General features: G+C 38.1%; 1 protein-coding gene and 1 long non-coding RNA gene across 4 annotated transcripts in view; one reads left to right on the forward strand and one right to left on the reverse strand.

Moving 5' to 3' along the window:
- The window catches only part of EEA1 (early endosome antigen 1), a 173,210-nt gene extending 171,300 nt beyond the window's left edge, over positions 1 to 1,910 (reverse strand). For all 3 annotated transcript variants that reach the window (XM_051784830.1, XM_051784828.1, XM_051784829.1), the window contains exon 1: positions 1,847 to 1,910. The gene's annotated coding sequence lies outside the window, so the exon portion shown is untranslated. The remainder of the gene's footprint in view (positions 1 to 1,846) is intronic.
- Positions 1 to 23,421, forward strand: part of LOC127469931 (uncharacterized) — a 28,262-nt gene extending 4,841 nt beyond the window's left edge. The window contains exons 2-3 of the long non-coding RNA XR_007904129.1: positions 17,818 to 17,908; positions 22,269 to 23,421. This is a non-coding gene — a long non-coding RNA (uncharacterized LOC127469931). The remainder of the gene's footprint in view (positions 1 to 17,817; positions 17,909 to 22,268) is intronic.
- Positions 23,422 to 24,099: the final 678 nt, after the last annotated feature.

A 24,099-nucleotide genomic window follows, 5' to 3' on the forward strand; every position in this document is an offset into this window, starting at 1 on the left:
AAGCAATGCTTTACTCTAGTTACAACAAAAGCCTATTCAGATTTATTAGCTTAAACAAAAGGGTAACCACTTCCTCTTGTTCTCAAAAAAATACAGCAGGGCAGAAGTGCAAAGAAAAGAAAGTTCCAAGTGGCCATAAACATACCAGTGGTGAAATTTTAATGCCACTAAAATCCATGGCAGTTTTGCTATGCATTTGGTAAGACCAAAACTGAACTCTGTATGTTTGGTTTTGTGTTACTCAGTGAAACAAATAGAAGAGATAGTGGTCATTGTTCCTCCCATCTATATGGAAGCCCTTAAGTGGTGGCAGGCCAACAAATGAAAATATACTATTAGATTGGGATCAGAAGTGGGTAGAAGTCAAAGTATAAATTTCTCCAATAATCTGGTCCATTCCCTTTGGAAAAGGTCCCTCGGGAAATGTTTTAACTAACAGGATACAGAGTAGCCTTTAAATTGGATGAAATTTATAGAGAATGGAAAACTGGACTCCTCCCCATCTATATTATACACATTATGCCTAATGTAAAGGTTTACATTTCCCACTGTTTATTTCCTGTAGATATATTCAAAACACCTATATTTGAATACACCGTAAAATCTTACCCTAAAAAATTGTGTCTCTCCCTTTTTCGAGAGGACACTGAAATATCTACAGTGGCTACTACTTAGAATTTCTTACTGCAAAAAAAATATTACTTTAACTACTATGGGTCGGTAGGGTCCATCTGTCCTGATGAATCTGTCTAACCAGGTGAAAGTTAGGTGTCCATTCTCACCACCTGTATAGGGACTCTGTAATAAGGGAAGAAGTTCTGTGACTTAGATGGGGTAAAATCCCCTATCATAAAACAGATGCCTAAGAGGAATGACAACTCTTGAGGGCAATTCAGCCCTTCTTTTAGAAAATATTTTTAAAGCAAATGTTGTTGTGATTAATCTCATTAACTTTTGGACTCAAGTAACTCATGAATTCAAGAAAGGCCATGAAAATGAGTGCATTATTACCATGCCTAAAAAAAAGCCCAGTTCTAAAACCATTAAGCTGCAACCACTTTCCTTTGCAGCAGCAACTTGTCACTCATAAACTCACAGTACATGATAGCTTTTGCATCTTACGCTTTATCATGACACCTGGGTATTTCTAGTTTATTGTAACTGAAAATGTTCCGTCTGAAAGCCTCAACAGCGCTTGAGGGTATTCTAAAAAATTCTTCAGTTATCCCACAGCACTCAGTTCAGAAAACAGGATTAAGTGTAGAAGTCATCTAGAGATTTCCCAAATTCATACAGCCATCCTAGACAGTTAGACTATTAGCCATGTTTCTTCAGCAGCTATTAAGCTTATAGTTGTTAGATTTTCAATACTGTCCATTTAGTGCCTCCTTTCTGAACACAAGTATTTTTACTATTCCAAGGCAAAAAATAGTATATCCAGATCTCTTTTGAAAGTACATCGCTAGTGGCAAGAAATTCAATGAGTGCCACAGATTTATAGTTAATAGCTTACTTATTTTGCAGCAGCCACCGGTTCTATACACATACCTCAAAACTTAATTCCAACCTGTTGTTTCTAATCAGTAGTGTTAGCGATATTACTCTGCTGATACATTCAAAACTTATTTCAGTCTTCATCTAGTTTTATGCCATTGGAACTTGGACTTTCTTTCATAAAATTTTGGACACAAAAAATTGCAAAATATGCCACCTATATTAAGTATCTCAAAGTTATAGTAAAAGACTGTGACCAAGAGAGAAACCCATTCTGCTTGGTGCTACGCAGTCTAATAGGGCATGCCTACATGTCCAGTAAGGCATGACTGTATCATGTGAAAGTACTTACACAGGTAGCCTGCAAGCAGTGTAGCACTGAAGCTATGGAACTTGGCAGAGACTGCAAAACTTGCCTGAAAAGCAAATTCAAAAGGTTAATCTGTGTTGAATTCTTTCCTGTTGAGTCTATACTGACAGAAGTATTTGACTGATGTTAATTAATATGAGGTTAATTTAAGTATTTCTATGTAAGACAGAGTGATAATGTGATTGCTACGTAAATATCTTTGTAGGAAGATATGGTACTTTCTTGTGGTTGCCAGAATTAAGGAAAGGTAGTGTCAAGAGAAAACAGGGACACGGTGAAGACAGGTGGCTTCCTTTAATTTCCTGATAAAAATGGCATCCGTCTACAGATACAAACTGCCTGGCAGGAACAACGGTGAATGGCTACAGAAACAGATAATTTCTAAATTTAGCCTCTATATATTTTGGAATAAACATCTGTGGCTAGAACAGCCCAACATACCTCACTTTCCTTTATAAGCAGTGTAAGCTTCTTCTCAACTTCACTTCCCAAATTCACCCTCCCATTTCCTCAATCTAAAAAATGGAACTAAGAGCAACTCAAAAGTTAGCAGAGGCAAGGGTGGTGACAGTGTTAATGATGGATATTTGCCATTTTATCAACTCACTCTAAGGGTGAGTTGAAAGCTACATACATGAGTTATTTCTCTAAAAGTTCCACTTACTAATCTTTTCTGCTCTCCTCACTTATTTGCACTGTTGATTGCTTAAGTCATTTGGAAGATAACATCAGACCTTCAGCATCAGGAAATGGAGGCATTAAGCAGTAGCTGACTGCTAGGTTCAAATAAATACAAGAGGTGTCTGTAATAGTGATGCTGTTACACAGTTCTCTTAATTTTCTTGTTTCCAAACACAATCTTCTGATACATTTAACATAAATATACAGTGGTTAGTTTTTCAGCTCAAATTGGGAACTGAAAAAGAAAACAAAGATGACAAAACTGTGAATACACAGTCAATTAAAAAATGCAACTTCCGAGGCTCCTTTGCATCTTGATTTTTTTGCCAAGTCTTTCAACTGATTCAAAAAGTGATAATCAGCTCTTCAGCTGACTATCAACATATTTGAAAAACAAACTATGAAAAAGTAAAACTGAAAACATTTTTAAAGGACAGATTAAAAGGAACTACTTCTACAATAAGTTCAAACAACTCAGAAGGGAAAGCAAGTAAAAGAGGACAGGAAAGGATCAGAAAGCCACGTTCAGTGCTTTGATTTAACAGCAGGTTGGCTACTTGTGCTGGTTACTTGGTTCTCAAAGGTAGAAATTCTTTGACAAGTCCCCTATAATGAAAATATGGTATTTAATGTCTAAACATACAGTTCTAATGCTTAGGTGTAGAAACTAGATGCTAACTTTCCATACAAAAGAGCTCAAATCTAGAAGTTCATAGCCAGATACACACAGCAAAGTTCTTGAAAGTCTATTATACAATCTGCTTATTGAAACTCCTCTGTATTGCCACAGTAATTCAGTAGGGTATCAGAGAAGAAAAGGCCTTATTTGGTCATTAAGGTTTCAAATTTGCTTCTGTTGCCACAGCCCTAATTCCCACTGACTTCTGCTCGGAACTGGAGCAGATTCAAAACCCCTAAAAATCAGCTGCAATAAGGCTCAGTCATGAATAAAGTAGCTGTGTTTAACTCCCTCGCTGAACTGCTGAAGTAATCTAACACCAGATGACCAAGTTACATAATTTCAAAATAAATACTGGGTGCTTTTAAGTTATTTTATCATTTGAAGACTTCAGTGACAGTAGAAAGGAAGAGAAGCAGGACAGAAGGTAATGATACTGTTAAGATTAACATTTCAAAACAATTAATTGACCCTAAAATCCCAAGACTGCTCTCAGTCCATTCTCCACTCAGCCTATATTTGTGCTTAAGACTATCCCGAACCAGATGCAAGACCTTGCCCTTGGCCTTGCTGAATGGACCCACCTCTCAGGCCTGTCCAGGTCCCTCTGGATGGCATCTGTTCCCTCCAGCGTGTCAACTGCACCACACAGCTCAGTGTCATAGGTGAGCTTGCTGAGGGTGCACTCAATCCCACTGTCCATGTCACTGACAAAGATGGTAAACTGCACCAGTCCCAATAACAACCCCTGAGGAAAGCCACTGGTCTCCACGTGGACATTGTGCTGTTGACCACAACTCTTTGAGTGTGACCACTCAAAGGAAACAGAAGAAAATACACAAGATGTCTTCAAGAAATTAAATTCATGGCTTCAGAAGCTAACCAGGGCACAGTCTGGTTGTTCAAATCCTGGAAAAGAGGATGATCAGCCAGTTGTATCTTCTCTAAAAGTACCCACTGTGCATCTGACAGTGTGAGACGACTTCCCTAATACACTCAAAAAATTTTATGCAGGAAGATAGGTTGAAACACTGAAAACTCTACATATGGATGAGTTTGACCCTTTATTCTGGAATAATCATCAGACAACAAAGAACTCCTAACCAGGAAAAATAACAGCCAGCAGAAGTCTATGTGCATTCCTGCTCTGCCAATTCCTCTGAGAACAATAGGGGCAAAAAACTGGGAAAGTTAGAACCATTCCTCCAAGCAACCTAAGTTCTCTCTTGGCCTGCTGTTATTACAATAAAAGGAAACTTATTACAACCAGCTTTAGTCAGCTATGGCACAGGTTTTTAGAGCTGAAAGAATCATCTCAGGCTTCTTTTAAAATCAACAGAGAAAGCAGGCATCTAACAAGTGATTCAGCTGTTTTATTTGAGACAGTGGCATTGGGATGAGAAAAATTGTGCTTCAAAATGAAAAAAAAAGCCCTACAAATGCCTATTTCCCTCCACACACAATGAATTAAGTCCAGATGAAGAACTGTCTGTGTTTAGTAAGATGAATCCCACCCAGTAAGTCCGTGGCATACATACACTCCTCTCAGAGACCTTTTGTCATAGCTGTTACAGTTTCCATCATTTCCAGACTATCAGGCAGTCAGAGTGTCTCCATGATGAGCTCTAGATGGACAATGGAATGACAGATATTCAAGGGTATTCTAGGATTTCTAAGCTATCAGATCCTACTGTATGGACTGTATGGATCTGAAGGGTACACCTTCCCACATAGAATACTCTGCATGGTAAACAGGAAAGAAATAGATCAGAGAAGTTCTTTTTTTTCTACATTGTGAACATAAACTCCCTTTCTTGCAGTCTTATAACAAACTGAAAGACTGAAAACTGCAAGAATGTATGCTACAAATTTCAAAGGAAAAAGAAAAGGATACTAAGCTGTATTCTTGATCAGAAAATCAAAATGCTAGCAACCCAGAATCTACAACACAATATGAAAAATACTCATCTTTAATTGAAGACCCACATCATCTTCTCATTCCATTTTATAGCAGCATTGAACATCAATAGAGAAGATTTGCTATGAATCTTCCTACTCAGAAGCAGCTACAGATGTCAAGGAAAGCACTGCCCATATTGCAAGCAAAGTCTGATTTCTGAAAATCCAGCTTTATGTTATTTTTTATTTGATGGAATTTCCCCAGAATTAATTACTAAAAAAAATTTCTGCATATGTGATAACAAAAACAATCACTGCCTGGATAGTGCATAACATGACAATGCTCTCTTTTATGCTCCCTCAAACAATTGGTACACATGGCAGATGGAACTGCCATATCTCTGACTTCAGCAGTTAGCACAAACACCTTATTTATCCACCTGAATAGGTCCACAAAGGATTTTATAGTGGCAGAAGTTATGTAGTACACAACATGTGGCATTCACCCTCAGAGCCATTTCAGCAGCAGAAAACCAGTCTTCTCGTTAAACATTGTTACTCTTTGGTGTTCACTCATTCTGGGCATCTTGGCTCTTCTTATAGAATGTCTTGTCCATCCTACAACGGACAAAACCATTCCACTTATTAGTATAGCTTCGCTATTTTATAGATAGCTTTGAGTACCATATTTAATTTGCGGCTCCTCAACACAAGAAAGACGTTGATGTGCTGGAGTGAGTTCAGAGGAAGGCTACCAATTTGACTGGGAGATGAAGCACATGATGGAAGAACTTTATAAGTCTTATAAGTCTTTATAAGAGAAGACTTGGAGGACACCTAATTGGATAGGGATCTGAGCAACCTGATCCTTTTGAACCTGCTCTCTGCAAGGGGATGACCTTCCAGAGGTCCCTTTCAACCTAAACAGTTTTATGATTCTATGATGAAAATGGGGAAATGTGGAGAATGCTAAAGACAGCCTTGAGGAAGCAGTTTCTGTGGCTTTAATGCACAGTTCCATAATTCTTGAAGGATATTCAGTATTCAATATTCAGAAGCAGTCTCATCTAGTTGTATGTCAAATAATGGCATCTTAATATATTTGGGTCTACACATAGACATCTCAGACTGCCCACAAACCTCATCACCCTTCACAGCAAGTGATGACACAGCTATCTTAAGGACAAGGAACCATCTTATCTGCACAGACAACAGAATTAGCCAGGCACACAGCCTATCCACAAAGCAGTGAGGCCGCTCTTGATAACCTTTAAAATTCCAGCACTACCCAATGTTTTTCCTGCTGGAGAATTGGCTGTTTTCATATGCCCCCAGATTCAGCAATAACAACTCCCTAACAAGCGCAGAATGAATAGTTAGCACATTTGGCTTCAAGACGAGTTCTACACAGCATTATAGACACAGTTACCAAGACCCTCTTACATGCTGCATATATTTTGCCAATACAATCTGAAGCCATGAAGAAATATACTGCCAACAGAAGCAACCAAATGTGAATGCATTCTGCCAAAAGAACTTGCTATCTGCACTATGCCAACAGACTGTTTGCCAGATAGATCTCATGCAGATAAGGCCACAGATTTCCACTGTCTTTCAGACTCTCTGTCAGATTCCAGTATTAAATGGATGGATTAACATTTTGCAAGCAACAAGGTGACACTAGTTATCTTCATAACTGTTTTTAGTCACTAGTCAATACTAGTCAGCATGTCAATTTACACCATCGTCTGTACTGAACCTTGTAAATACAAGGCTGCAAATATCTGGAATTGCCTAATGAGATACTCCATATATGTGGACTTACTTGAGAAGTCTGTGAGGTTTCATATGCTGCTACCTTTATTACAGGCTTACTACTCCAGAAGAGAAGAACCTGTAACAATTTTGGCCACACCTTTTTTAACATAGTCATAGCAAGACATCTACAGCAAAACAAACTAACAAAGCAAACTTTCAGTTAAAGGTAACACTCTAACAGATTATCTTCACTCCCTCAGCAGAGAATGTGAGACATGAAGTATAGGACAGATGAGTAAACAGATTACCAAAGGACTATATGACAGCAGTCAAATGCTGTGAGAGTATATATAGAATAAAATATGGGCTCTGTTGAAATAACAGAAGAGCCAATGCCTGTCTTAACGTAGCAATAGAATTTGAAAGTAGAGAGAAATATGAAGTTACACAATTATAGATCCCATTTCTTACGTCTATACCAGGATGTAAGCAAAAATGTAAAAAACTCCATCATGTCCAGCAGAGATACTGTAACAATGTCATAGAAAAGTTGACCTCACAAGCCACATGAGCAAAATTAATCAGTTGGTCTCCATGATAAACACTACACAACATTTACAATTAGTATTAATACAAATTAATGAGAATCACTGGTATCCTATAAGACTGATACCAGACAGATATATTCAACAGCAAAATGGTTCTGTCCAGCTGAGTTACAGTTAATGACTTCCACCACAATAAACTACAGTTACATTTCTCTGAGATTCAAAACCCGGGAAGGCTCTCACCTTCCCAAATCGACTCTCACTTAGATCAAATCAAGACAGAAATCAAGTTGATCGAGATCATTAGGAGAAAGAAAAGATGTGAAAACAACTGCTGACTTAGAGAACCTACAGTCTGCCACCTCGAAGGCAGCAAGATGTTTCAGGAATCCATATTCATAACACAGCAAAAGAAATTCTGCTCATTTTGGGAGAAAATCTAAGAGAATGCACCACTTCCTTGGTGCATAGGCTGAGGCTAAAAATAAGACATATTTCTTAGGGCAGAAAGCTTATCAAAAACTAGGTTGGACCTCATGATTATCTCAAAGACATTCAATAACTGGTGAAGAAACATGAGGTGTCCATCACCAAACTGCCATTTACACATATTAAATCTCTGAAGGTAACAATATACTCTGTAGTTTTAATTCCTGGGAAAATCTGTATTTAAAGGGGATAAATCAAACTTCATAAGGAAATTTACCAAATATCATTGCCTTCTGCGGATCTTAGTTTTTTGAGAGGATTCAGCAGAAGAAAGCAGACTTTTAGTTTCTCTCCAAGTTTCAAGTTGTAACAAACTAGAATTTTGAAGTAAGTTTTATATTCCTATGATTCAATATCTGTTTGTACAGATGATTGGGTAAACACTTGTAGAGGTCCTAGGCAATTAGTAAATATGTTTATGGAAATATTATACTTAAAATGTAAATTGAATCATGTTTATTATCTAAAAGTCTTTCAGAAATCCTCTTTAACCACCCCATTTTACAAGGTAGAGAGAATTTTGCTTTTGACTTTCATGGTTATAGAATTGGCTCATCCTGACATGAGTTAAGACACCCTTCTATTAAGGATCTGTTAGAGATGCACACACTCAGTAATATTTGCACCATCACTGAAATAATTGTCCTTTAAAAAGAAGTTACCACATAATCATGTGGAGCAGATAAAAATACTGCCAAAGTAAGTACGACGTAAGCCAGCCCTCTGACTCTTCACATCTTTGAGCTTTGGTGTAGTTCTGGTTTAAAAAATGTGGCTATTCAAGTTCTGTGTTGTTTAGAGCAATAGAGATGGATATTCTTCCCACCTACTTATTCTTCCCACTTTAACACTGTTGTGAGGAGGTATTTCTGATATCCACCTACTTCAGAGAGAATCTGGTCTACAGGCTTTTTAAATCTCAGTACACTGAAAGACATATTCAGGCAACTGTTATAGGCAAATCTTTTTGCAATATCTGCTGTTCATGGTTTTACCTATGTCCCACCAACAGACTAGTTCTGAAAATCATCACTCTAACCACTATTTCTAGGACTCATGTTCAGATTTTGGAACAAATGCTAAGACCCCTCTTTGGCCAAGTCTAGCTAGAGGCTAGCTAGAACAGCGAAAGGCTAGCTAAAACAGGTGGTACTAACTAAAGAATTAACAGGATGACTCAGTACAGTAGAACTAAATCAGATCAACTTAAAAATAGCATTTCCATGGTACAAAACACACACAAAAAAAATTTATCACTTAAATGTTATCAATTACTAGTATTTTAAATCAGAAGTAACCTTTAACTTATTTTGGCTGTAGGAAGTAGGTTTCTCATTATGATCTCATTAAAGTCCAAATAGGAAATGTAGGATGGACAGGAAAAAGACATTTAGAAGAATTCTTAGTGTGAATGTTACTTTAAAGCTCCACCTTCTTTGAAATGCTATTTAGAGCACAAACCAAGCAGGTGCAGGTTAATATGAGACTGAGACAACTAAGGTCCTTCAGCACATTTTCTGGACTGGGGTTGGGAGTACAGTGATGGTTTAGGTAAATCTTGGTGGATGTTCCTTGCTGGATAGTACATGCAGAATCTCTAAGTCCTATCAGCATTGTATTGAGTAGACAGCTCTTCTTATACGAATTTTGATAATCAAAGCTAAGCTTATCTATTGGGTAATTATCTCTTTTAATTTTTTTATTCTTAATTAGAGGCATTTCTGAGATAGTGATGGTGTGTTACCACTTCTCATTTATGCCTCTGGTGACTGAGCCAGGCTAAGGGTGAACTCTGGCTTAATTAATGTTTTATGGCCTATTCTGTGAGTGTAGACTTTAACGTTTCTCAGAGTCAGAAGGCTTCCCCTTCTGTTTTAAGCTTTTCAGGGAACAGGGTGTCATAATATATGTCTGCACTACTTTCAACTAAAAGCCTGTTTAGGCCTCAAGACATCAAACTCAAGACGATATAATTTGAGCATCTGAACAACCTGAACTGGATTTGTAAGCTTCTTTTTCCTCTCACTAGAAGGAGTGTCTGAGAGTGCCTTTTCTTCCACCATTAGGCAACTCAGCAGGAAGGACCTATTTTTACTGAAGAATAGTTTGTATGACTGAGAACTACTAAAATTGTTTTCTAGTGTTAAAAAGGGTATCTATGGAAACTTCACTAAAGCTCCATGTGTTAAATAAAGAAAACTTATAAAGACATTTGAGAAGCTGTTCTTAAAATATAGTGGAGTAAGCTTGAAATATTATTCAAATTATATAGAACGACTGTTTTAAAATTACATGCTACATACAGCTGTGCTTCTTTAGTTCTGCTTTGGAAAGATGAACAGCATTGTTAACACCTGTTCATGCCTTGTAGCATGAAACTGGCAGCACTGGGTTCTCTAAAATGCCAAGCTCTGTTTTGCCTTTTAATTAAAACACTTGGGTAAAACTTTTAAAGTTTGGGTTGTCTACTAACTATCCACATAAATTCTGACAGTAAAGGATGAAATATTCTTCTTGTAGTATAATTACACATTCTTCAACTAAGATGCGACTTTACTTAGCATTGTCTTAGACTACCATCATCGTTGCTTTTTCATACAGGCATAAATGCATCCTTAAACACTTAAACCCAGAAATTTGACTTTAGTGTCATTGGTAGATCACAATTAATACAGGAGTACAGGACACTGATACCCTAAGGCTCTTTTAGAACTGCATGCAGAATCAAATATAACTCTGCATTCGGGTCTAGTTACTTTGACCTCACTACAATCATTCCCTCTTACCATGTGGTTTCTCTTCCTGTAATTCAAATATCCAGTAATCCTGTTACCAAAAGTCATCTTTATCCACTGGCAGAGAGCATTCTTTTGTGGTGGCATTGTTGACAGCATACCAAAAATATCTGGGAAAAGGGCATTGATTTTTTATTTTTCACCACACTCAACTGTTGGAAATAGCCTAATACCAATAACAAAGTGATCAACTTTCTCTATACACTAAAAGTAATTTGTTGTAACTATAATACATAATTTTATTAATTAATTCTATTCTGTATCCTTCTACATCAAGAACTTTAAAGGCAACAGCTGTAAATGTACAAGCTGTTGTGCAAAATATTCTAAATGATTTGTGGAATCAGTTTTTCCTCTGAAAACATAGCATCTTTACTTTTATCCTTACCAGAGTTTTCTTTCTGGTTGCCACGTCTCCTACCCTCACTAATTTCCATATGTTATTCTACTTTGTCTCAGTACTACTAACAGCCATTTCCTGACAACTTCTTGAAACTCTTTGCAATCTTAACTTCAGTAAGGCCTTTGACATTCTCTGTTTAACATCCTCACAGAAAAACTGACAATGTATAGGTTATATACAGGACAGTGAGGTGGATTGAAAACAAGAATGGCCAAGCTGAGAGGGTGGCATGAAGTCCAGCTGGAGGCAAGACAGTGATGGTGTCCCCAGTCATCAGTACTGGGTCCAGTATTGTCTAATACTTTCATTAATAACTTGTAGGAAGGGACAGAGTGCATCCTCAGAAAGTTCACAGATAACACAAACCTGGATAGAGTGACTAATATATCAGATGGGTGCACTGCTTTCCAGAGCAACCTTGACAGGAAGGAGAATCAAGAAGATAAAAACCTCATGAGGTTCAACAAAGGGAAGTGCAAAGTCCTGCACATGGGCTTTAATAATCCCAGGCTCCAGTACAGGCGAGGGGCTGATTGGCTGGAATGCAGCTCTGCAGAGAAGGACCTTGGGGTCTTTCCAGCCAGTATGTTCACCATGAGCCAGCAACGTGCCCTTGCAGCAAGGAAGGCCAAGAGCGCCCTGGACTGCATTAGGAACAGCATTGCCAACAGATCAATACCTTCCCCTGTATTCAGCCCTGGTGATACACAGCTGGAGTGCTGAGTCCACTGCTGGGTTCCTCTCATGGTTTAACCCCAGCCAGCCACGAACCACCATACAGTTGCTTGTTCATTTCCCCCCAGTGGAATGGGGAAAAGAACTGGAAGAGTAAAAGTGAGAAAACTTGTGGGTTGAAATCAAGACAGTTTAATACAGAAAGCAAAAGCCACACACGCAAACAAAGCAAAACAAGGAATTAATTCACCACTTCCCATGGGCAGGCAGGTGTTCAGCCATTTCCAGGAAAGCAGGGCTCCATCACACACAATAGTTAACTTGAGAAGACAAACACCATTACTCCAAACTTCCCCGCCTTCCTCCTTCTTCCCCCAGCTTTAATGCTGAGCATGACACTACGTGTATGGAATATCCCTTTAGTCAGTGGGGTCACCTGTCCCAGATCTGTCCCCTCCCAACTCTTTGTGCACCCCCAGCCTCCTTGCTGGTATGGTGGTGTGAGAAACAGAAAAGGCCTTGGCTCTGTGTCAGCACTGCTCAGCTGTAATGTCCCGTAATGTCCCTGTATCATCAATGCTGTTTCCAGCACAAATCCAAAACACAGCCCATACAGGCTACTATGAAGAAAATTATTCTATTCCAGCCAAAACCAGTACAGTTCCCCAGTGCAAGAAGATTTAGTCCAGCAAAGGGCAATTTAGGTGATTAAGAGGCTGGAGCATCTGACATGAAAGGTTGAGATAGTTACAAGTGTTCAGCCCAGAGAAGAAAAGGGTCAGGTGGATCCCATCCATATGTATAAATACCAGATAGAAGTGAACAAAAAAGAAGGAACCAGACTCTTCTCAGTAGTGCCCAGTGACAGGGTAAGAGGCAATGGGCACACATTAAAACACATGAAATTCCATCTGAACATTATACCATTTTTTTTACTGTGTGGGTGATCAAACCATGGACCAGGTTACCAAGAGAGTTGTAGAGTCTCCATCCTTGGACATATTCAAAACATAGATGGACACAGCCCTAAGCAACCTGCCATGGCTGACTCTGCTTGAGTAGGGATTGAACTAGGTGATCCCCAGAGGTTCATTCCAACTTCAACTATTCTGTGAATTCTAAAATTGAGATATTGTTAACATTTTCATTATCATATCTTCTTATAAAGTCACATGAGAACAGGACAGAAAAGGATCAATTGAATCTCCAGGCTGTCATCATTTCAATGTCAAGGTGTTTCTTTCTTAAACTCATCAGTCTTAAGTGAAGTTAAGACTTCCATTCTCACACCTCATAGTTGAAGGTTAGGTTGTTTTAAAAACATTACTGTAATTTATTTTAGCTTAGTTCACACCCACATGTTCTCATCCCCACAATGGTTTTCAGTCTAACTGTATTTTCCCCTCCCACATATTTATAGAGATGTGAGCTTATTTAGCTTTTATGGACTCATAAGATACTCTCCATTCCTGTGATCAACCTCAAAGTCTTTCCCTGCACCTGCTCCAGTTTTAATTCACTCTTCATGAACATGGAGCAGCAGAATGATACATGCTATTCCTAAAAAAATTATATTAATGCCTTCCTCTCTGTACTGTCTATTGCAAAAAATTTCCTCACTCTTTGTAGCAACAGATCTTTTATTCATCTTGTCAAACTAAATTGGAGAAATTAATACAACAAAGGACTCAGGTGTTTACTTGCACTGTGCTTACAGTTCACACTAGTGTGACTAACAAATGTGAGGCCCCTTTCTGCATTCTCATCACAGTCATAGGGTTATGTCATGCTGGTTGCAGCCATTTCATTAAGATCTTGCTTCCAGGCAAGGATAAATTTAAGTCTTTTTATTACAGTTGTATTTCCATCCATGTACATTCTCTGAGTCAGCAGACTGCTTTTCTCAAGAAATCTTCAGCAGCCCCTATAAGATGCCTTGAGAAGTAGAAAGATCTTAGCTATGAGAGCATCTAATTCAAGTTAGTCCAGCACATATCAAACTACTCAGCAGAGAGTAGGTGAGTTTGGCTTCCTTTAAACAAGAGGAAACCAGCATTTTAAATCATGGCTATGAGAAACATTTTCAAACTTCTTCTCTATGTGTACCTAGTTCTCTCCAAAAAGAAGAAGTAAGGTCTGGGTTAAATTCAAGACTAGGAGAAGTGACTTAGGCTCATCAGTCACTTACAAAAATGAGACTTCAGGGCTTTGAAATCTACATTCTAAGTAAGTTCCTAAATTAGAGAATACACTGAAGCAGAGTTTCAGCAGTAGAGCAGGCCATTTGATAGCCCAAAAATAGCCATTAGCAAAGCAAATATAACTCTTAAGAGATGTAATCTATTTAGAAGAACTTTGGAAGGTAGGTGGTGATGGAAGGAGGGGCAAAGCTAATGTAGAGACTTATGATGTAAATGAAATACGATCCCATGGCATCTTGAAGTTTGGAATATATTTGTTCATGAGATATAAGCTCATCATCTTCTACATAGAGAAAGGACAGTCTTGTAATACTACATTTTTCTGCCCACCCTCCCTAAAATTTTGGAGGAAAGTGAGGTAAGAGAGTTATAACACAAAGCGTGAGAAATTACTCTCTTATACTGAGCCATTTTATACTGTGCAATGCCAACACAACTGGCAATTTTGTGCTCTTTCCTTCCTTTTGCAGTTACACTGTTTACAATAACACTTTGTTTCTGTCCTGACATTTATCATGTCATTACAGCCATTAATATGTGAAAGCCCTATAGGGATTTTCAAATTCCTATAACTATTACTCCTCCTATCTTGGAGCAAATTTCTTTTCTTGGAGCAAATATATGATGTAAAGAGTGGTGGAAGGTGATATTTTTTTGTTTGAGTGTAATAAAGTCTACAGAAATAAAAGAAGCTGAAAACTAATTCCCATTTTCTGGCTTTTGTAACCACAATTCCACTCTCAAATATTCTGCCACTCAGAGTGACTGTGTGTGTTCATAGGAGGGAAGCAAAAGGCAATCCAATATTAGGTAGACTTACTGTAGCTAAAATTATAGAGTAAATATCAGTTCACTGAGAACTTACCCTCAATTCGCTAGCAAATGTTATCCTCAGTATCTTGGTATATATACACTGCCATGCATTCTTCTAGTTCTCAGCAAAATGGATTTGCCTCCTGTCTTGTGTATGATTGTAAAATTGTACTCCATATGAATACAGTCACTCTAAAGAAAGAGACACTTACCCTTTGGTAGAGATTATATTTTTAGAGTGTCAGTTATAAAGATATACTAAAGCAGTAGCTCCCTTTTGCTGGATAATAAACATAGCCCAACAGCTGAAAAGATATATTTACAATCTTCCACCAGAATCCTCCCAACCCCTTACAGCTAAGAAAAACAAGTGGGTCACTGCAGAGTGTCCCAGAACTATTTTGGTATTGGGGAAAGTGCAAGTTCCAAAGCAGTACGGAAAAATGCCCTGCCAGCTGCTCCCCTCTCATTCAAATGTAAGCTTAAGCATCTTCCCTGGTCAACTGGTAGATAAAAGCACTTTCAGATAAGTTGCTTCTACATCATTAGTGCCACATCCATAGAGATTTTTGGGTGTCTAAAGGCTTAAAGATTCAAATGAAATGCTGGAAGCTAAACAAGTATAACACCTCGGCTGACCTACAGTAACTGGCTTGTGTAAGTCAACAAAAAAAAAAAACGCAGTGTAACTCACAGCAGCTCAGCTCCCTTCACTGGGGAGTATGCTCACTCGAATTACTTGTGTCTGCCACATACTAAGAGGACAGAGCATAGAGACCTATTGAGGCACAGTAACGTTACCTCATACCAACTGGCTCTGCTCTGAGCAGCATTTGTATTTATAAATAGAAATCTGCTTTCAAAGCTCTGGCACCTGAAAGTCATTGGTGCTTTAACTCTCACCAGTGATGTTCGCCAAGTGCCAGACGTTCTACCACCTTGCATGCCAAGATCTTGGTTTAGCTAAGCATTTCAAGGGCCCATCTCATGCCTACTGATCATAAGCTACCAGGTCTGTGCTTTGTCTGCTGATCAACACAACAGACAAGCTTACAGCACAAGCGCCACACTAAGACCAGATTAAAACACTAGGTATAACACACATTTTTACTCAGAAACACTGCCAAAGCAGAAGGCGTCATCCCCTACCTTTTCCATAGCTGTCTAGAGTCTGGCATACTAAGAGACTACTCAGCTGAGGGGATTCAAACCCAGATTCTTATATTGTTCTTGGATGCATGAGGGCGTTGGCTTCTTTAAAAGCAATTTATAATGAAGTTCATTCTTATAAAGGAAAGTTTAAAAGTGTGAACGTCCAGTGAGTCCAAACTTTGGAAGGAAACAAAAGCCACATGCATGTGAATTTTTTCCAGACCTCATTAGCTCCTGGAACCTGATTCATATATATGGCATTAATGACACTAATAACAGGTGACACAAAGCATGCTGAAACTAGTTTAGCCTGGAGAAGAAAAAGACAAAGAAAACAGCTGGATGGTCTATATGAACTGCACATAAACACAGCTTCTTGGTCAAGCTGAGTCCAAGAGCCAGACAGACACAGTCTGGCTGCTGGTGCTGCAACATTAGCACTTCCCTGTCAAGAAAGCAGTCATTAAGATTGAGCAAGTAGTCATAAGATGCAACATCACCTCTTTCATCTTGACTGTTTTGTTTCTTCAAATTAATGCTTTTCCTTGGTATTAGAATCTCCTCTTTCTTCAGAATGAGTTTAAGGCTGCTTGTAAGTTGCAGCCAAAGTTAGGACTGAAGCTGACTTACCCCAAAACTCAATAGCTATAAGCAAAGTAGCTTCAGCTACCACACAGTACCAGGATACTGCCCAGATCCATACAGCTGAAGCTAAATCCAATGGTCTTGTAACCTCACTGCTGTTGCCTAGGCTAGCTAGATCAGTCTGCAAGTGTTGCTGTCACACCTTTAACTGTAATGTAGATACAGTCACAGGTAGTTGTCATTAGTGCTCTGAATTCATATAGACACCAAAACTGGCAATTTGCCTTCTCAACTATTTGAGACACTAAATTTTTGTGAGTAGGCTAGGTTTTATTAGAAACTGTGGATCACAACTGGAAAGCAGTGACATGAAAAAGCTGAGAAGTATCCTGGGAATTACATCTATCTCAGTGCAAACTGCCAAACTTCCAAGACATCCTGAAGACTGCTATTTCAAACTGAAGAGATGCTAGACATTCGCATTTTGATTGCCTAACTTAATGCTCTTATGAACTCAAGTTATACTAAAATTTAAGGGGAAGAAGTTAAGCTGTGAGAAACTCCTATTAGTCTGCCAAGATTTATATTTTTTACTTTTTCTGAAAGCAATATATTACACTATAGCGATATCTAATTCTTCTTGCAGTACAGGTATATATTTAAGGTAAACTATAACATATTATACAGACCTGAATAAGCCCCACTAAGAAATTGTTTTGAAAAAATACTTTGGTGATGCAAGCATCCAGGAAAGCCTAACAAAATGCTAAGACTTAAAAATGTCTTGGATTTTCTGGGATTTTTATCCTCTATTCAGTTTCAGCTCTGATGCTTTTATAAGCAATAATCAAGAGGCCATGCTGCAGATGGAGAGGGAAGAAGCTACAAAATAGAACAGCCACCTTTCTATCAACTAACCCTGAGCACACATCCCATCCAGAATGGCACTGTTGGAAGAATTACTGCCTCCATATCACCTTTCACACACTCACATCTGCTACAATAAAAAATTGTTTCAAATATATTCAAGCTGTTCTCAAAGGTTTTGCTTTTTTGTCTGCCAATAAGCAAATTCTATGTTAAGTTTCCACCTCAAGACTGAAGGCAAAGGCTGGAAGCTTCTGCTACAACTTCCATATGCAGAATCTCTTGTGTGGGCGGCTCCACAAGAAGCTCTTCAAGGCAGACTGCAGCTCAGAAGACATTGATGGCTGTGTTTGCACAACGTAGTGACAGTAGATATAAACACCAAGCATGTTTTACGTTTCACTTCAGAGCATGTGAACTATGGGCATCCAGAAGATGGGACATAAATACTGGAGAGGAAAACCCAGTCACCGCCTGTCACCTCACCTTTGCAACAACGGTAGCTATGAAACATGCCACCACACAAATGCAGGATTAAGATCCTTCATACCTTTTTTTTTTCCATAGGGTAGAGGGGGACTTTTAGACTTAATTGCACACAAACATACGATAAGACAAGAAACAAGCAGCTTTCTTAAATACAAATGCAAAATCCATGCTATTGATTGCAGAAAGGACTATCTTCTTAAGTTAAAAAGTGAGAAACAATAAGCACCATGAACTGACATCTGTGGCAGATACAGAATCAAAATAGAGACAGATGACACACAGAAACTAAGGAGTCTTTGTTGTGTGTTACTGTCAATGGAAAGCTCAACTTGATTGTCATAAAGAAGAAGCTGTCAGCAAACTCATCGCCGATGGTGGCCCAAGGGCTGAGTACCACCATTCAAACAATGGGTAGGACCAACATGAGAAAGGAAGTGGAACCCAAAACATGCTGTTTGATCCTATCCCATCTGTGGTTCCTCCCAGTAACATTTTTCTGCAGCCTAGCCAAAAGCCAGACCCTCATTTGCAAGTGCCCTTAATCACCCAATTCCTACTGATTTCAATGGGAATTGCATTTGTCAGTGCAACTTTACCGCCTTCGCCCTCCAACAGCAGTGAGAAGCTTTCGTACTACGCTGTTTCTGCCTCAATACCTTTTCAGGAGAAGAGGAAAAATACATGTGCATCTTAGGCATGATTCATATCTGTTTTGCAAGGAGATAACCACACAGCTACCACAAAAAGATACATCAAGAAGTATATAATTATGTATGGCTTTTAATAGTAAGTGACAGCAGTGGCTGGCTACCACTACATTACCATAACTCTTTCAGAAACTCCAACAGCATAGTCCAATATTAAGGAAATTCCTATTCACCTCTTTCTTTCACACATCTTTAAAAACTAGCTTTAAGGCTCTGCAATTGTGTCATGTTTACCAGCTCTTTTATATACAAAATGTATTTAGGTACAGTTGTCCTGGCTGTCAAGCAGTTTGATTGCATCAGTTTATAATACTGCAATGGAATGTATTTAAGGTGACTCTCTTTAGAGTTATGATCTGTTAGCATTCTACCCCTGTTATGAGAGAATACAACTGAAGGAATAAAGAAAAATAGCATGTGGCAGCTATTGCCAAAATAAACACATACCACATCTTGCTCTGAAACTCTGCATGCTACTCAAGTTACTTTAAGAGTAAAAAGAGTTTTTAACAAAATCAATTCCATTTATTGCCTCCTGGGATTTTGGGGGTTTTTTTGCCTGGCAATGGGACATCCTTGTTGTCATTACAAAGATCTAACATTCATTTAAAAAAAACCCCAAAAAAATAAAACAAAAACCACAGCTCTGCTAGAAATTATGAACATCAAAGGAAATTGAGAATGGTAGCACATGCTTAGTCTTGTTCTCCAGCACATTAGCAGAAACACATTCCAAAAACAGGTTTTATGCTAAGAAACCCTGATTAGGGGTAAATTCTTCTTGCTATGGAAAAAGAGAGAAATGTGCAAAATGATAGTCAGTATTTACAATACTTTTAATGCTCAGATGGTTCATGGACATACCACCACAGATATCACTTATTTTTGCATGGCACAGTGTCATCACAGATCTTCAGCAGTGACAGCTGACTGACAGTTAATCTCCTTTTGCATAAATGAGACACACCTACTGATCAGACTACACTGCTCCCACAGGACAAAAAGTAGTCTTTCTTTCTAGAACAAGGACTTGGAAAAGTAGGACTTAAAATGTCATCTGGTCCAGTCCTCTACTCCAAGGAAGAACTGCTAGGGTTTAAACAGTATTATGACATTTTTGAATCTGTATCTAGAATAGCCTATATCTGATGACTAGAAGATACAAGTGAAACCAAACCTCCCCCGCTCCAGAAGAGGCTTTCACTCTGCAAACTAATTATGGAAAAAAATATGAAGAGTGATACTCTAGGAGTTGCACTTGAATTACATAGTTTGATCTGTGGGAGGTTATTGTAAGTTGAATGTTGTGCCTTGAAAGTGATGCCTTGAGTATGAAAATTCCTGAACACAGGAATGCCTAGGTCCACAGGCCTTGCACAGTAATTTGGTACACTGTAAGCACATCAGAACAGTTACCAAAAATTGCCTGATAAAACAATACAGAAAAATATCTACTTTATTTTCTTTATTAGAAATTTTGTACCAAAGTACTGATATTATTAGACATGTAAACTGATACATTCAGTTTGCAGGTAAGCAAGTCCTCCTTTCTCACCAATAAATAATGAGAATTAATGTTGTTTAATCTATCAGGTGATACAAGTGTCATCTAAATAACTGAATGTTTTGTGTTCCTCCTGAAAACAACGTGATTTTAATCCTGTTTATGTATGATGCATGGAACAAATTTGTTTCCCTTCTGAAGACTGTAAAAAATTTAAAGCTAAGCACATTTTCAGAGGTGTTCTCCTGTTTAGTCATCACATTTTTGCAGCAAAATGTTGGCTCTTTGTTAAGAAGGAAATATCAGAAATACAATATGCAATGAGGTTCCCAGAATGGTAGCTGGCAGCAGCAGCAGCAAAGTGCTTTCACTGATGCAAAGATCAAAAGCTTAATTCACACAGGCAAAGGAAATAGCATTTTCACAAGCTGCAGCTCGCATGCACCATAAAAGCATCTTTGCTCTCTTTTTTTGTGCCATTCCTATCTGCCTTTCCCTTTCTTCATACCCGCCTTTCCCCCTCCATTCCATTCTTCTTCTTGATGCTCACTCTTATTACTTTATTTTTCAGAAATTCTTTCTATAGGTCCACTCCACCTTACTTTCAGATCAGCCTAGAACTCTGCCTACGTGTTCTCAAATGACAACCATTTCATTCTAGAGAACAGCTGACGAGCAAAAGCAAAAAAAAAAAAAAAAATCAAGTTAACTTGCAACTATTTCGGTCTTCTGCACAGAACTGGGCAATTTGAGGTGTTTACGCTGATGGAAGATGGAGACTTTTTAAAGGAAAGTTTGAAATTTTTGTATACTATTTCAAAACAAAGTAAGAATGGTTAGCTTTTCTCTACCCTTGCAAAATAATTATCTAGGATTTACAGAGGCCACTCTGGCCTAGGTTACTGTTTCAAAACGTTCCTTGCCAGTAAAATCAGTATCATGGCTAATATGAGTCTACTTATGTGACTATTGATGAGTCACTCAAGTGACTACTTAAATTACCTACTTAAGACATTTTGATTCTCATTCCTGCACAAGATTACTATTAAAGTAATAGAAATAATACTACTTGGTAAGACAGTGATCCTGTTGTTTCCAGGAGCACCTGTAAAAAACCAATATCCTTCAAAGGATGTTGTAAGAAGCCCTGATTTGACAAGTTTGGGAACTGTCTGCCCATGTGGGAATTTTCTTTTAATTACAGAAAATTAATTATTTTTACACTGAATCATCAGACTTGATATCAGTTATTCCAAGTTTCTTCTTCTATATCTGTATAGCAGAATATATTATCAGAGACTAATGTGAGAATGTTGGGAATGCAAAATTTAATTTTGCTTGAAATTTAATAAGAGATCCACATTTACTTTTTAAAGTAAAAACTCCTCTGAAATACAGATATAGAAACAATTGGAGTAATATAAAACAGTAAAAAAATGTGAGAAAACCACCATGAGCCTAATCCTCCAGGTTTTCAATTATGACAACAAAAAATACAGAAATAGGACTGATTTATTTTGTACATGGAGTTGGGGAGGGGAAAAGTGCTGCCAAATATTGAAGGCTTTTAGGTGCAGCAAGACACAAATTATGCTTCCAGAACATTTCTAACTGCATCTATTTAATTTTGTACTTATAAGTCTTCTATTCCTTTCAAAATGCATACAGAAAATACTATTACACATACTAGCACAAATCAAGTTACCACATACTATAAATATTTTATGCAGCACCAATAAAGAGTAAGTACAGCATGGACATCAAATTATAAAAGTCATCAAGACCTATAATAAGAGATGAAGGCAGGAAGCAGATCCTACTTCCCATCTCTGGACTGCACTATGAAAATTTTAGCCAGGCTAGTTACGTAGTGGGAGAGGTTCATGCAACAAACTTATATTAAGCTAAAGAGCTCACCAAAATGAGACACAGAAGGAAGAAAATAACTGACCACTTCTGCCTTTTTCTGTCCAGAATTCAACCTCCTATGCTCATTTTTACAGCATCTACTAAATGTCTTGAAAGATCTCCCAAAGGGTAATGGACAACATTAACACTAATCACCCAACCTGGGGAAGGGGTTTTCATAGATGACACCGTACTGTTCTGTACGTTTTTCTACAGTGGAGTAACTGAGACATAATATCATATTTCAACAGAGCCCTTGAATATATGTTTGAAGACTTGGAACCTGCGTGAAGGAAAAGAAAAAAACTGCACACCTTTTCCAAGCTCATTCAGGCTATTTAGTGAAGCTGTTTGGAAGTGAAGGAAGAGCAATGAAGCATTAAAATAGATAAAACGTAAAGAAAATGCAAATGAAATACTAAAAATATAAATCAATTAGCACTTTCCTGGTTTGTTTGTTTGGGTTCTTTTTGTGGTTTTGTTGTTGTTACAGTTGTTGGATTACAATCAACTATGATAAAAGTTGAAGTAATCTTTGAACAGACCAGCCTTTTCACACAGCAAAACAGGCCTAACTGTCCTTCTACTAGCAATGGTTATGCCTCACGTTAACTTCCTCACTGCCAGGATAACCTTATCACTGTAGAAATAAGCAGGCATAAAGGGAAGAAACAAAAAGAAGAGAGGAACCTGGGAAACACAGCATTTTTTAAAAGCAAGGTGACTCAGTGTACATTCTGTGTGCTTTCCCCCAGTCCCAATTTTTTTACATATTTAAGTACTGTATGAAGTAGCATTTTTTATTCCTTTTAAGACATAAACTTCCAAACTTCAAAACGACCAGTTCCCCAGGACTCCTTCCCTGTTTGCAGACTTTGTTACAGATCTGCTCAGTCCTCCACTACTCCCTTCTGTCCAGCCATTGAGCCTCATTTTAGTTTTGGGGGGCTTAACTGTCTACCTGAGTAGACATTGCCTTTACTGCACTCTTTGCTATGATTCTGACCCTTGGATGAGGCTTTTCTTTACCAGATGCAGTCCTCTCTCATTCTTAGCACCTCAGTGAGGACCCGCTCTTTGCTTGTACTCTGTAGGTTAATCCAGCTACTTACTACTCCTTCTCAACTTTAGTTTTTAATTTTTTTTGTGCTCTTACACAGCAACAATTCATTCACACAAATGGTAGTTACCCCTATGCTATAGCATTCAACTGTGCCTTTCTCTGCCCTTGATAAATATGTAATGCCCCTTCTGAATACCCAGGAAGACTCACCCACTTGCTGGCACAACCCTACACACGTGCACTCAGGTTGGCTCCACACATTGCCTTACCTGTGCTGTTTCTGAGCACATTCTTTTCCCCACACTCACTCAATCACACCCTCTTCTTCCTTTAGTACTCTTCAGCTTTTACAGCACAAAGATATTACCCACAAAGCTGAAGTCTCCAAGTTATGTTAGATGTGAATGTTATCAAGTAAGAATGCTGAAGGTCAGTGTGTTTAGAAGCTACCTTGTGGCTGCAGAAAGAAAAGGTAAAGTGGAGTATGAATTAGTTAGTGGCCTATGAAATAGAACCATCCAATGGTTTACCTGAAAAGACAACGTGAAAGAACATCCTGTTTGAGTTTAAGCCCACATTGAACAGATGTTCCACAGTGTTCTTAAGATGAAATAACATTATCTAAGTAGCTGGATTCATAAAACATTACTCAAAAATAAAATATCTGAAAGTATAATTCCTTTACATCATTTTACATTTGAAACTGGCTTTAGTATTTAAAGTCTATTCACTGAGAAATGGAATGAGGTAACATACTGTACATCAAGTTAAAGCTCATAATGTCGCAAATGCTCGATAGCTATAGACATGAAAGATGTCTTCAAATATCTGCCAAGAAAGCAATGTTATGGTTGCACCTGTAGAAGTATACAGTCCCTAAAATAAGCACAAATTTTACAGTACCCTTAAAAATCAGTCTCCTGAGGCAGTTTCTCTGCATGAATCAAAATCATTGTAACAGGAAAGTCAGTAAAAGAACTAATCTTACCTTAAACTACCATTTCTGTATAATACATGCA

The sequence above is a fragment of the Manacus candei genome, unplaced genomic scaffold, assembly GCF_025592945.1.
Source record: "Manacus candei isolate 608988 ecotype Guabito, Panama unplaced genomic scaffold, ASM2559294v1 h1tg000018l, whole genome shotgun sequence".
Taxonomy (NCBI): domain Eukaryota; kingdom Metazoa; phylum Chordata; class Aves; order Passeriformes; family Pipridae; genus Manacus; species Manacus candei.